The following is a 13,439-nucleotide window of genomic DNA, read 5'->3' as shown; positions in this document are numbered from 1 at the left end:
CGACCCGCACAATGACTGCATCTGGTGTTTAAGTTCTGACCATGATGTAGATGATTGTTCTTCATGTCGGAAGATGAATCCGAAGGCCCTGAGGGAGAGAGAAGCAAAACTCCTGATGGCAAGACTGAAGGCTGGAAAGGAGAAATCGTCGAGATCTCGTTCTCGAAGGTCGAGGACGAAGTCGAGGTCTGGATCTCGTGAAGGTTCATCCTCGAAGTCGAATTCAGATCATGCTTCGAAATCGAGGAAGAAGCATAAGAAGAGGAGACATGAGTCCCGACATTGTTCCGGTAAGGAGTCGGGGTCGAGGTCGAAGTCACCGAAGAAGGTACGTTCTAAGGTGGTTACTCTTGATGTCTCTGAACCTGAAGGTGAGGCCTCACCTTCGGAGTCGCGAGTGCGGTCTCCGACTCCAGGTCCGAATCCGTCTCCGAATCCGTCTCCGGCGCCGTCCCCGGCCCGAGAAGAGGTACAGGAGGATGTGGATTCCGCGCCTGTTGAAGAGCCGAATCCGGACACTCCCCGAGGTCAGCCTGAAGGTTTTCAACCGCCCTTTCCTACACCAGGCCAGGACCCATCAGCGTTTCTTAACGCTATGTATGGCGTCTTTTCAAGGGCGTGGTACCCCTCTGGTGCACATGGGTCCTCTGGCTTTCAATTTAGGAGTTCCTCACTCCTATCCTCCGGCTCCGTTTATGCCTTATATGCCGGCTCCGACGCCGCCTTGGCAGTTTCCGGCTCCGACGTCGCCTGCTCCAAGTCGTCCTCGAGTACATCCCTCTGAGCCATCGAGTTCGATACCGACGTCGATACCGAATCCGTCGGAGCCGATGGTGGATCCGGTTGCAAAACGTGTGAAGGAGAGATCCAGAAGGGAGGCTCAACGCCTTTTGGAAGAACGGAGGTACTTGGATTCACATTCTGATATGGAGGAAGGTGAATTGGATGATGATTGTTTTGAGGAGTTAGCTGACACAGGAAGCCTAGATTTCTCTCCAGAGTGGGAGTTGCCCTCAGGCTCTAGTACGCCTTCTAAGGATGTTCAACCTTATCATTTAGTTATGAGGAAGGCTGCTGATCTCCTTCAATTAACTTTGCCGACTGTGGAATTTAAATCCAATATTCTAACTGAGATCTTGCATTCTCCAAATTCAGTAGTGGAACCTCTACTTCCATTTAATGATGCCTTGACAGATCCCATTTTGGAGGTATGGAAGAAACCATTGTCAGCTCCTGCTGTTTCTAAGAGTGTTGCCAGGAGGTACAGGGTTGCTCCTGAGGACCCTGCCTTTTTGACCTCTCATCCTTCACCGGAGAGCTTAGTCATTCAGGCTGCATGTTCTAAGAAGAATGTTAGTGCTTTTCCCCAGGTTCCATGTGAAAAGGAGGCAAAGAAACAAGATCAGGTTGCAAAGAAGACCTTCTCCTCTGCTAGTATGGCATTAAAGTCAGCAAATGCCACTTGTCTGATGGGGAGGTATATGCATGCCCTTATGGATTCTTTGCGTGTTCTTACTCCTAAGGTTCCTGATGCCAACAGGAAGGACTTTGAGGAGGTGATTTCAGACGCACAGGCAGCAGCTCGCCAAGTTATACAAAGTGGTTTGGACACTGCAGACTCTGTGGCGCGCATCATGGGCACTGCTGTCGCTACTAGAAGGTCTCCCTGGTTAAAATCCTCTGACTTTTCGGCGGATGTTCAGGCAACTTTATTGGATCTTCCCTTTGATGGATCTGGCCTCTTTGGGAAGAAGGCTGATGCGTCCCTTGAGAGATTTAAGGACAGTAGGGCTACTGCTAAGTCTTTAGGTCTTCAGATAAGAGGCTCTTCGACCGTCTGAAGATTCGGGGTTTTGGTCGCTCTTTCTTTCGGAATTACCGACAAGGTCAGCTGCAGCAGCAACAACAGCAGCAGCAGCAAAATTCCATGTACAGATCGTACAGGGGAAAGCAGAGAACACGTCCTCGTGGGCGTCAAGCCTCTTCCTCCTCCACTTCCTCCAACCCTCCTGCCCCAGAAAAGCAATCCTAGATCCGCAATTCAGGATCATGTGAGTCCAGTGGGGGGTCGGCTTACCCATTTTCTACAGGATTGGGAATCGGTTACATCAGATCTTTGGGTTCTCAATCTTGTAGAAAATGGGTATGCCCTTCCCTTTCGGGAATTCCCTCCCAATTACCCGCCTTGTCAAGGTTTTTGCACCGAGGAACACCTGTTGCTTCTACAGGAGGAAGTGCAGACTCTGTTGAAAAAGGGTGCGATAGAGGTGGTCCCAGAGCAGGAAAGGGGTCAGGGATGCTACTCCCGGTATTTCCTGATTCCCAAGAAGGATGGCAGACTTCGTCCAATCCTGGATCTCAGGATCTTGAATCTCTTTCTGAAACAGGAGAAATTCAAGATGCTCACCCTTGCTCAGGTTCTTCAAGCGCTGCTAGAAGTAGACTGGATGGTGTCACTCGACTTACAGGATGCGTACTTTCACATCCCAATCCTGAAGTCGCACAGGAGGTATCTCCGTTTTACGGTGGGATCGCAACACTATCAGTTTGCGGTCCTTACATTTGGACTTACTACTGCGCCTCGAGTCTTCACCAAGGTGATGGCAGTGGTGGCGGCGCGTCTCAGAAGATCAGGGATTCCAGTATTCCCTTATTTGGACGACTGGCTGATCAAAGCAGAGTCATCAGAGAGAGTGCTCCATCATCTGCGAGAGACAACCCAGTTGTTGTACAGGTTGGGTTTTTCGATAAATGTACCTAAGTCTCACCTGGTGCCCTCCCAGCGCAACCTGTTCATAGGTGCTGTACTGGACAACTGTATGTCGTGCATTCCCTCCTCCTCAAAGGATTTGCGACATACATGAAATGATTCCTTTATTTTACAATGGAACGGTCGTTCCAGTCCTGAAGGTTCTTCGCCTGCTCGGTCTGATGGCTTCATGCATTCTGTTGGTCAACCATGCACGCTGGCACATGAGGGCGCTCCAGTGGTGCCTCCGCAGGCAGTGGTATCAACACAACGGAGATCTCGGGGAGTCTGTGAGGATCTCCAGAGAAGCTGCGGCGGATCTATCTTGGTGGAGCGTGGAAGGCAATCTGTCTCAAGGGAAGCCTTTCCATCTACCTCCATCGGTGGCCACAGTGATAGCGGATGCGTCCACTCTAGGGTGGGGTGCTCATCTGGGGGATCTGGAGATCAAGGGTCTTTGGTCTCCAGAGGAAAGGTTGCTTCACATCAACCTTCTGCAATTGCGGGCGATTCGTTTGGCGCTCAAGGCCTTCCTCCCTTCCCTTCGCGGTCGGTCGGTCCAGGTCCTGACGGACAACACGACCGCGATGTGGTACATCAACAAACAGGGAGGAGTAGGGTCGCAGTGTCTCTGCAGAGAGGCTCTGCGCCTCTGGTCCTGGGTTCAGGACCATCAGATTTGTCTGATGGCAAATCATCTGGTCGGGGTTCTGAACATTCGTGCAGACAGTCTCAGTCGGCAGTTCTCTGCCGACCACGAGTGGAGGCTTCACCCGGAGGTGGTTCACGACATCTTTCAGATGTGGGGGACTCCTCGGGTGGACCTGTTCGCCACTCGCGAGAATGCTCACTGTCCGTCATTCTGCAGTCTCCAGTATCCGATGCAAGGAGCCTTGGGGGACGCGTTTCAGTTGATTTGGAAAGGTCAACTCCTTTACGCGTTTCCTCCCATACCTTTGATTCCTCGTGTTCTGAGGAAGATTCGCCAAGACCGGGCCCAAGTCATATTGGTCGCCCCGGACTGGCCAAGAAGGGTGTGGTATACAGATCTTCTCCACCTCTCCTCTCACCTGCCGCTCCGTCTCCCTCTCAGGGCAGACCTCCTCTCTCAGATGGAGGGGCAGGTTCTACACCCCCACCTCCAGACATTACACCTTCATGCCTGGAGATTGAACGGGGCAACCTGAATTCCTTTTCCCTCCCACCTGACGTTGTGGATGTCATCTTGTCAGCCAGGCGTGACTCCACTAAGTCTATCTATTCTTATAGATGGTCGAAATTTGTCACGTGGTGTGGGGAAAAGTCTATAGACCCTTTGAGAGCCCATTTGTCTGATGTTCTCCAGTTTGCCCTTTCTCTGGCCCAGCAAGGGCTTGCTGTTGCCACGGTTAAGGGTTATCTTTCTGCGTTGTCGGCATTTCTCTGTTTGCCTGACCAACCTTCTCTAATCAAGTCTCCCGGAGTTTTTAGGTTTTTGAAGGGCCTCACAAATAAGTTCCCTCCTACTCCTTTTATTGTGCCTCAGTGGGACTTAAATCTTGTCTTGACCTTTCTGATGGGTGCTCCCTTTGAGCCTCTTCACAAATGTCCTTTGAGGCTTTTGATTCTTAAGACAGTCTTCCTCGTTGCAATAACCTCGGCAAGGAGGGTAAGTGAGCTTCAGGCTCTTAGTTCCAAGCCCCCTTTCTTGACCATTCATGCTGATCGAATGGTTCTTAGGACCACGGCTGCTTTTCTTCCTAAGGTGGTTACTCCTTTCCACCTTGGTCAATCCATTACCCTCCCTACCTTTTATCCTCCCCCACATCCTTCCAAGGAGGAGGAGAGGTTACACCGTCTGGACCCTAAGAGGGCGGTGTCTTTTTACTTGGACAGAACTAAAGACTGTCGTTTGGAGGATCAGCTCTTCGTTGGTTTTGCTGGCTGCAAGAAAGGAAGAGCTGTCCACAAGAGAACCTTGTCAAGATGGATCGTATTGTGTATTAAGATCTGCTACTCTTTGGCCGGTAAGGAACCACCAGAGGGTATAAGGGCTCATTCTACAAGAGCTAAGTCTTCATCCTCAGCATTGGCTAGAGGTGTTCCTGTAGAGGATATTTGTAAAGCGGCAACTTGGTCTTCCCTCCACACTTTCGCAAAGCATTACTGCTTGGATACCGAGGTGAAGAGGGACGGCCATTTTGCGCGCTCTGTCCTCCAGGATTTCCTGGTTTAGAAGAGTGGACACCCTCCTCCGGGAGTGGGGACTGCTGTGGGACTCTATTCACAAGGTGAGGAATCCACACGGCAGATGTATCTATCAGAAGAACAAGTTACTTACCTTCGGTAACGCTTTTTCTGGTAGATACAATATCTGCCTGTGGATTCCTCACTGACCCACCCGCCTCCCCGTTGTCCAGTCTTCTATACCAGAGTTACTGTATTGTAATGTTTATTTATTTTGTTGTCAAGGTAATGTTTCAATTGCTTTCCTGCATTTGCTTTACACTGTGTTTTACCTTGACTATTGTGTACTGTGTGTACTTTGTTCATTTCTACTGTCATTGGTCCGTCCGTGTGCCTCGATGGCACGGAAAAAAGGGCGGAACTGATGTCATCACGCCGGCGTGGGCCTGTTATAGGCGTCGGTGACGTCAGCGGAGTCGCGTGCGATGCCGTGTCTCTATGACGTCCAAGTCCACGTCGGCGCGAGGCTACGAAAAGAATTTCCGAATGTTGCTGACGCAAGGGGGATATTCACAAGGTGAGGAATCCACAGGCAGATATTGTATCTACCAGAAAAAGCGTTACAGAAGGTAAGTAACTTGTTCTTCAGACACATAATGGCAGCCTATGGAGGCTTGTCTGTCCATCCCTTCCGCTCTAACATTCCAAGGATTTTTTGAAGGGGAAGTTTCTCTATGGATGGAACTTGACACATTATGGTAAATATGATGTTAGTAAAATATCCTTGGCATTTCTAGTTGAAGCACTGGACAGTGTAGCCTTGTAGGTACAGGCTGCATTATTGTCTTTAATTTTCTCCTAAGTGTCTATGCAGGACTGCAATGAAGACAATTTAAGAGATAATTTTTTATTGCTCCGTGGTCCACGCACATGGGCGGGACTATCCACTTGATTATGAGTATAACAGAGATACCCCTACTACAGAACTGGAGTTACAGGTAAGAAACTACTCCATATGTTTCTTCCATTAGGGAACAATTCCACCTCTGAGTTCAAGCAAGAACAGGTTACATTAAAGCTGCATGTTCTTTGTAGGAGAGTGGGGTCTGCAATCCTATGGTCACCCCAGATTTTTGCTTTATGCTTCACTGGTTTCCGACTTTCCCTGGCTGTGGGCCTGCTAATCAGACCCACAGCCTAGCTGTTCTCTCTCTAAATTGACAACCATGTACTTTAGGTGCATTTACCAATTGGTACTGGGCCACCTTATCAGTCCCTGTACAGTGTACCTTAGGTATCCAGGGCATAGGTGTACCCAGGGCCTACCAGGGGCTGAAGCATGTATTATGCCACCCCTGGCTGGCCATCTAAAACTGACACAACTGGCTGCAAGACAGCTTGGGCAAGGTGATGTAACCACCCTTTGCTACAGATATAGTATACCTATATCTAAACCTAAAATGGACACATATTCCTATCAGTCACTCCAATGGCAGGCCTTATCGATCCTGAAGGCAGAGTGCTTGGAATTATGTGAGATGGTGCTCTGGCATGAGCTGAGCCCATCTGCAGCTTGCGGAACCAAGTCCTAATAGCTGTTCCTTGATAACGCTATACCATATACTCTTAAGTGCATTATAATCCTCGCGGTTAAATGCTAACTTTGGTATAACATTATCAAAACATGTCGAGTAAGGTGGCATACGAATTGGAATACTACCCCCTCTCCAATTCTGGCGACGGGGTAGCATTCCACCCTTCTAGAGGGGCACGACATGTATGTAACTGTGAACCCCGGTTAAAGTTAACTCGAGCCTTGGCATCACAAAATGGATGCTCCCACCACAGACACAAGTCTGACCTCCTGCTGCTGGGAGTCCTTCCAGCGAGGGAGGCTTGGACAAAGGGTTTCCTGCCTTGGGAGGTGCTAGCACCACCCCAGACAGGATTTTGTGTATTGGGTAGGACAGGCCTGAAAGGAATGAGACATGCCTGGGGCACACAAGGTGTTCTGTGCATACACCGGTTCAAACCAGTTGCTGGGGCATCCCTACCCCAGCTCTGGCGCGAAACCGGACAAAGGATAGGGGGTGTAGCCACCCCCCTTCCTGGTCCCACCCAGGGGAGGGACCTAGTCAGTAGTGCAGCCCCCTTTAGGAGAATAAAGGTAGGGGCTGGTCCCATTCCAAATGAGATTATCCTCAACAACTTTACAAGAAGAAACTCTGGACTTCGACGTTCTGCTCCACAGAAGACTGAAGAATCTCCCTTGTGGACAAGGAGTGTCCACCCTGCAACTGCAGGCACCATCAAGCGTCCAGCGGCTTCACTTTGTCGTCTTCCCTTGAGGATCCAGACTTCAGAGCTCAACGAGACCCGGATTCCCAGACCTCTCCGACCTCAACTCACATCTGCAGTACAGCTGAGATCCGTGGGTGCGACGAGACAAGTGGGACTGGCCATCTTGAAAGAAACTGCACTTCGCTTCTAGCACGACTCCCGAGGTAAACTCGACCAAGTGCTTTGGGGATTGAGAAGCCCCAGCCCCGAGCAGCTCCTGCACCGAAGATCAGCCCTCCAACTTCCACGAGATCTGCGTGGGGCCCTTCTGCTTGGTTGCTGCTCGACGCGTTCTCTGGTCACTTGCCGGCTGGCTAGTGGCCTCCTAGACAACGAACCTTGAAATCTTCACTGCTGGTCTGGTTGCTCTAGACTGATCCTTGCTCCCTTCCAAAAGAGGAGCACCCCGGACTCTCCTAGTCCGCACCAGACGCCTTTTCCACTCACCGCGTGGGTTGCCTTTGCCAAGGCCTGTTGACTCCAAATCCGGATCCGACACCGCCGACAGCGAGAACCTGCGTTGGACAGCTCGTGCCTCCATCCTGGTCGTCGAAGACACCTCCTGGTCCACGTGGCTGCAGAGACAAGCGTCCACTCTTCACCTGATCGCGAGGACAGCATCTGGTTCCCTCCTGGTTCCCCACCGGTCACTGGCTAGTGACTTTGAACACTGTCCCCTCTGCTTTCAGGTCCTCTTCTTCTTCGATCCACCCGTGGATCGCACCGGACATCTTCCTCCTGGTCGCCTGCAGCATCTTTCCTTCCAGGCTCCATTGACTTCAACGCAGAAACCCGACACAACTTCACACCTATGCACCCGCAGCCCGTGGGTGAGGTAACAAGGGCATTTTGGTGCTCAAGGGTAGATTGACTCCCCTAGTGTCCAGTTCCACAGTCGTTTTAGTCCTAACTAGTCAGGATTGTCCGTACTTACCTTTTTCTTGAACTGTACTGTCCATAGACGACGTTACGCATCTCGCGTGTGAGTTCACACTCTGCACACGCGTTCCATGGGCCTCCTATTACTTACCTAAAGTTAGGATAGCGTAGTCCCAGCGATCCTACAGCCTCTGGACAGCTCCATTCCTTCTATTGATTTTCTTATACCATTTACTTAGTATATGGTTTGTCGTGCCCCTAGGGCACCATTGTAATTTTGTGCAACTTATCGTATTTTTCCTAAGAGATTGTCATGTGCTTAGCCCTCTGATCTCATAAAGAGTTCAGAGGTGTTGTTATTAATAAATATACTGTTTATTTTCATAACAACCTGTGTGGTGTCCTTTCATCTGGTATTCAGGGGGTTATACTGTGGTAAAACAGCTGGCTTCACATGCCAAAAGAGTTTAGCCTAAGACTGCTTTGTCCATGCTACCATTAGGATAGCTGGTCTATAAGGTTGACTTACAACCAATCACCATAAGGGTTGTTTGGACTGATACAAGGTGATCACTAGAACTAGTGAGCATCATATATCAGGCCAACTTCTCACATTGGTGTGCAGCGGTTGGGATTTGAGCTTGCTGTTGTTGTTCCCAAATATAATCTTGAAATATCATTTGAAAGATCACATAAGGTACCATAGGTACATATAAAGAGCTTAGAAATACTCTGAATTCTACTGAACCAGCTGTTGTAGTAGAAAGGGCCTAGCACACCCTGATTACAACTCTTAGCAAGGGATCAGTAGGAAAACCCATAGTGTAGGTAAGTGCACCACTTACACCTCACTAGAAAGCATGTCTACCCATGGGGAGACTTCAGAGACTCCCCTAGTGGTTAGTGACCCTCCACAGGTCCCTTCCAGATATGCAGCTCTCAGTTTCCAGGAGATGAGACAATTGAGTACCTCCAGAAAATTGAAACAGTGTTCTAACCCTACCACTCCTTTTCTGTTAGGTCTCTTAGAGACATATGATGCTAGAAGGGCTTCTAACACAGCCCCTCTAATACAGATGGGAGCATGCCCCCCCTAGAAGATACACCTGGTGACCTAGACTCTAACCTCCCTGAGACAGAAGATGTCAATGGTAGGGAAGAGGGAGACTTATCTGAGGATGAGGCAGAAAATCGCCAACCTTTAGTCAGTAGACTTACTAGGGCCAACTTAGACCTACATAGGGAAGGGACTGGGGGAGCCCCAGTGCCATCCACTAGCAGGCCTAACTTTGGGGTTAGGAGAGATAGATCTCCTTCTAGGGACTCCAACAGATCTGTTCACTCCCATGCCTCTCATGCATCTGCTCAGAGTAGGATGACTTCCCCTCAGAGGAGAGAGCATGAGGCAAAGATGAAGGAAGTTAATCTGAGGATTCAAAGGGTAGAACTTGCCCTTGCCAAGGAGAAACTTGCCTTTGCTAGAGAGCAACAGTTGAGTGGGTTAGCACCCACTGGTGGCAGCAATATCCCTAAGGATAAAGACAGGAGTTTTGATAATAGATACCTGAGTAAAATAGTGCCCTCCTATAAGACAGGAGATGATATCCACAAGTGGATAACTGCTCTAGAGAGAGCCTGCAAAGTACAGCAGGTACCGCAGAGTCAGTGGGCAGCAATATTGTGGCTCTCCTTTGAAGGTAAAGGTAGAGATAAGCTTCTCACTGTTAGAGATGAGGATGCTAATGATTACCAAGTCTTGAAAACTGCACTGATTGATGGGTTTTGCTTAACAACTGAACAGTACAGGTTGATGTTCAGAGACACCCAGAAAACTCAGGCTCAAGATTGGACTGACTTTGTTGATTGTGCCACTAAGGCTTTGGAAGGCTGGTTACTGGGTACTAAAGTTACTGATTACACAGGATTGTATAATCTAATTATGAGAGAGCAAATCTTAAATAATTGTCAGAACCAGTTGTTGCATCAGCACATGATTGACTGAGATCTGACCTCTCCCCAAGAATTGGGAAAGAAGGCAGACAAATGGTTCAGAACCAGGGTCAAGCAGCAGAACCAGGGTGGTGGCCAGAAGAAAGCAGACCAGAAGGGTAATAATGAGAATAAGCAAAATGACCAGAAGTCTTCAACAGGGCACCAACAATGTAAGGAGGGTGGGTCCCAGAATTCCCAAAAGAAGAAGAATGATGGTCCTAAGAAACCATGGTGCCAATACTGTAAAAGTAAGACTCACTGGTTTAGTGAGTGCACCAAAAAAGGCCAAACTCCTACCACTACTGTCCCTAAGACACCTGCACCCCCTAGTACAGTTAGTAGTGGTAGTGTACCTCCCAAGGCTATAGTTGGCTTAACCCTGGGAACTAAGGTGGGTTCTGACTTAGTCAGAATACCTACTCAGGCAGTTCTTGTTTGTACTGAGGACATGGATATGACCCCTACTGTAAGTCCTAGTACTCTGGGCAAATACAGGCCAACACCTTTATTCAATGAAAAAATGACTCAGGCCTACATGGACACATGTGCCAGTGTCACTATGGTGACACCAACATTTGTGGACCCTGACCAGATCATGCTAGGTTCAGACTACCTAGTGACCAATGCTAGCAATGTCACTACCAATCACAGTATGGCAGTTGTTAATTTCTCCTGGGGAGTGGTAACTGGCCTCTAAAGGGTTGTAGTTAGTTCAGACCTCCCAGTAGATTGTCTTTTGGGCAATGATTTGGAATCCTCACTGTGGTCAGATGTGGAGTACAGGACTCATGTAGAAATGCTAGGTCTCTCCTCACATGTCCTTGCTGTGACCAGGTCACAGGCCAAGAAATGCCCAGCTGAACAAGTGCTGGATCCTGGAAGAATGGACCAGACACTACCCAAGAGGAAGAGCAGTAGGGGTAAGGCTGAGCCTTCCCACCGGCCTCAGGTTGAGGATCAGCCCTCACAGGAGGCTGACCCAAAGACCCCAGAAGGAACTGTCCTAGAAGAGCTTGAACCTGAACAGGTTGAGTTTCTTGGGACAGTGGGACCTTCCAGGGCAGACTTGAGGCAGGCACAGTTAGACTGTTTCTCCCTTGAACCCCTCAGACAGCAGGCTGCTGCTGAGGCTGCAGGGAATGCTACAGGTGCCCATAAGGTATATTGGGAAGATGGACTCCTATACTCTGAGGCAAGAGACCCCAAGCCTGGTACTACCAGGACGCTGGTCATCCCCTTGTCTCTTAGAGGTTTCCTTCTCACCTTAACCCATGAGATTCCCCTTGCAGGTCACTTAGGCCAGAACAAGACTTGGGGCAGGCTTGCCCCACACTTTCACTGGCCTCATATGTCTGAAGACACCAAAGAGTTTTGTCGCTCATTTGTCACCTGTCAAGCCAGTGGCAAATCAGGTGGCACAACAAAGGCCCCCCTTATACCACTACCTGTGGTGGGGGTACCCTTTGAGAGAGTGGGGATTCACATTGTTGGACCAATGGACCCCCCCAACAGCATCTGGGCACAGATTTATACTGGTGGTAGTGGCTCATGCCACCAGGTATCCAGAAGCTATTCCCCTTAGGACCACTACAGCTCCTGTTGTGGCCATGGCCCTACTTGGAGTTTTCTCCAGAGTGGGGTTTCCTAAGGAGGTTGTCTCTGACAGAGGTGCCAACTTCATGTCAGGATACTTGACTGCAATGTGGAAGGAGTGTGGTGTAAATTACAAATTTACCACACCCTATCACCCACAGTGCAATGGGCTTGTTGAAAGATTCAACAAGACCCTCAAAGGGATGATAAAAGGGTTACCTGAAAAGCTTAGGCGAAGATGGGACATCCTTTTACCCTGCCTCCTATTTGCTTACAGAGAGGTCCCACAGAAGGGGGTTTGTTACAGCCCTTTTGAGCTTCTGTTTGGGCATCCTGTAAGAGGACCCCTATGTCTTGTGAAGGAAGGATGGGAGTTACCTCTCAAAAAGCCTAAGCTTGACATAGTGGACTATGTACGTGGTCTCCGCTCCAGGATGGCAGAGTACATGGAGAAGGCATCCAAAAACCTTGAGGCCAGCCAAGAACTTCAAAAAGCTTGGCATGACCAAAAGGCTGTCCTAACTGTTTATCATGCAGGACAGAAGGTGTAGGTGTTGGAGCCAGTGGCCCCAGCAGCTCTCCAAGACTAGTGGTCTGGACCCCATACCATCATTGAGCAAAAGGGAGAAGTCACCTACCTGGTGGACATGGGAACTCCCGGGAGCCCCCACAGGGTGCTTCATGTAAACAGGCTCAAGGCATTTGTCAACAGGGAGGACATGGGCTTGCTCATGGCCACTGATGAGGGGCAGGAGGAAGAGAGTGACCCTCTCCCACACCTGCTCACTGAGAACCCTGATGATGGGTCAGTAGATGGTGTAGTCTTTCCTGACAGCCTCTCTGAGCATCAACAAAAGGATTGCAAACAGGTTCTTCAATCCTTTAGACAAATGTTCTCACTGACACCCAGTCAGACAAACTGGTGCGCCCACGAGGTGGACACTGGTGACAGTCTGCCTGTCAAGAGTAAAATCTACAGGCAACCTGACCACGTCAGGGACTGCATAAAGAAAGAAGTTCAAAAGATGTTGGAATTGGAAGTCATTGAACCCTCAGAGAGCCCTTGGGCTAGTCCTGTAGTTCTAGTGCCAAAACCATCTTGGAAGAAACTGCATTTCGCTTCCAGCACGACTCCCGAGGTAAACTCGACTAAGTGCTTTGGGGATTGAGAAGCCCCAGCCCCGAGCAGCTCCTGCACTGAAGATCAGCCCTCCAGCCTCCACGAGATCTGCGTGGGGCCCTTCTGCTTGTTTGCTGCTCGACGCGTTGTCTGGTCACTTGCCGGCTGGCTAGTGGCCTCCTAGACGACGAACCTTGAAATCTTCACTGCTGGTCTGGTTGCTCCAGACTGGCCCTTGCTCCCTTCCAAAAGAGGGGCACCCCGGACTCTCCTAGTCCGCACCAGACGCCTTTTCCACTCACCGCGTGGGTTGCCCTTGCCAAGGCCTGTTGACTCCAATTCCGTATCCGACACTGCCGACAGCGAGAGCCTGCGCGGGACAGCTCGTGCCTCCATCCTGGTCATCGAAGACACCTCCTGGTCCACGTGGCTGCAGAGTCAAGCGTCCACTCTTAACCTGATCGCGATGACAGCATCTGGTTCCTTTCTGGTTCCACACCGGTCACTTGCTAGTGACTTTGACCACTGTCCCCTCTGCTTTCAGGTCCTCTTCTTCACCGATCCACCCTTGGATCGCACCGGACACCTTCCTCCTGGTCG

General features: G+C 49.9%; 1 protein-coding gene across 2 annotated transcripts in view; it reads left to right on the top strand.

Moving 5' to 3' along the window:
• The window catches only part of VPS13D (vacuolar protein sorting 13 homolog D), a 2,979,414-nt gene that overhangs the window by 1,320,271 nt on the left and 1,645,704 nt on the right, over positions 1–13,439 (top strand). The window lies entirely within an intron of this gene.

Source organism: Lissotriton helveticus, chromosome 5_1, assembly GCF_964261635.1.
Source record: "Lissotriton helveticus chromosome 5_1, aLisHel1.1, whole genome shotgun sequence".
Lineage (NCBI taxonomy): Eukaryota > Metazoa > Chordata > Amphibia > Caudata > Salamandridae > Lissotriton > Lissotriton helveticus.
The sequence above is the reverse complement of the archived record's forward strand: the minus strand, read 5'-3'. Positions and strand labels throughout refer to the sequence as shown.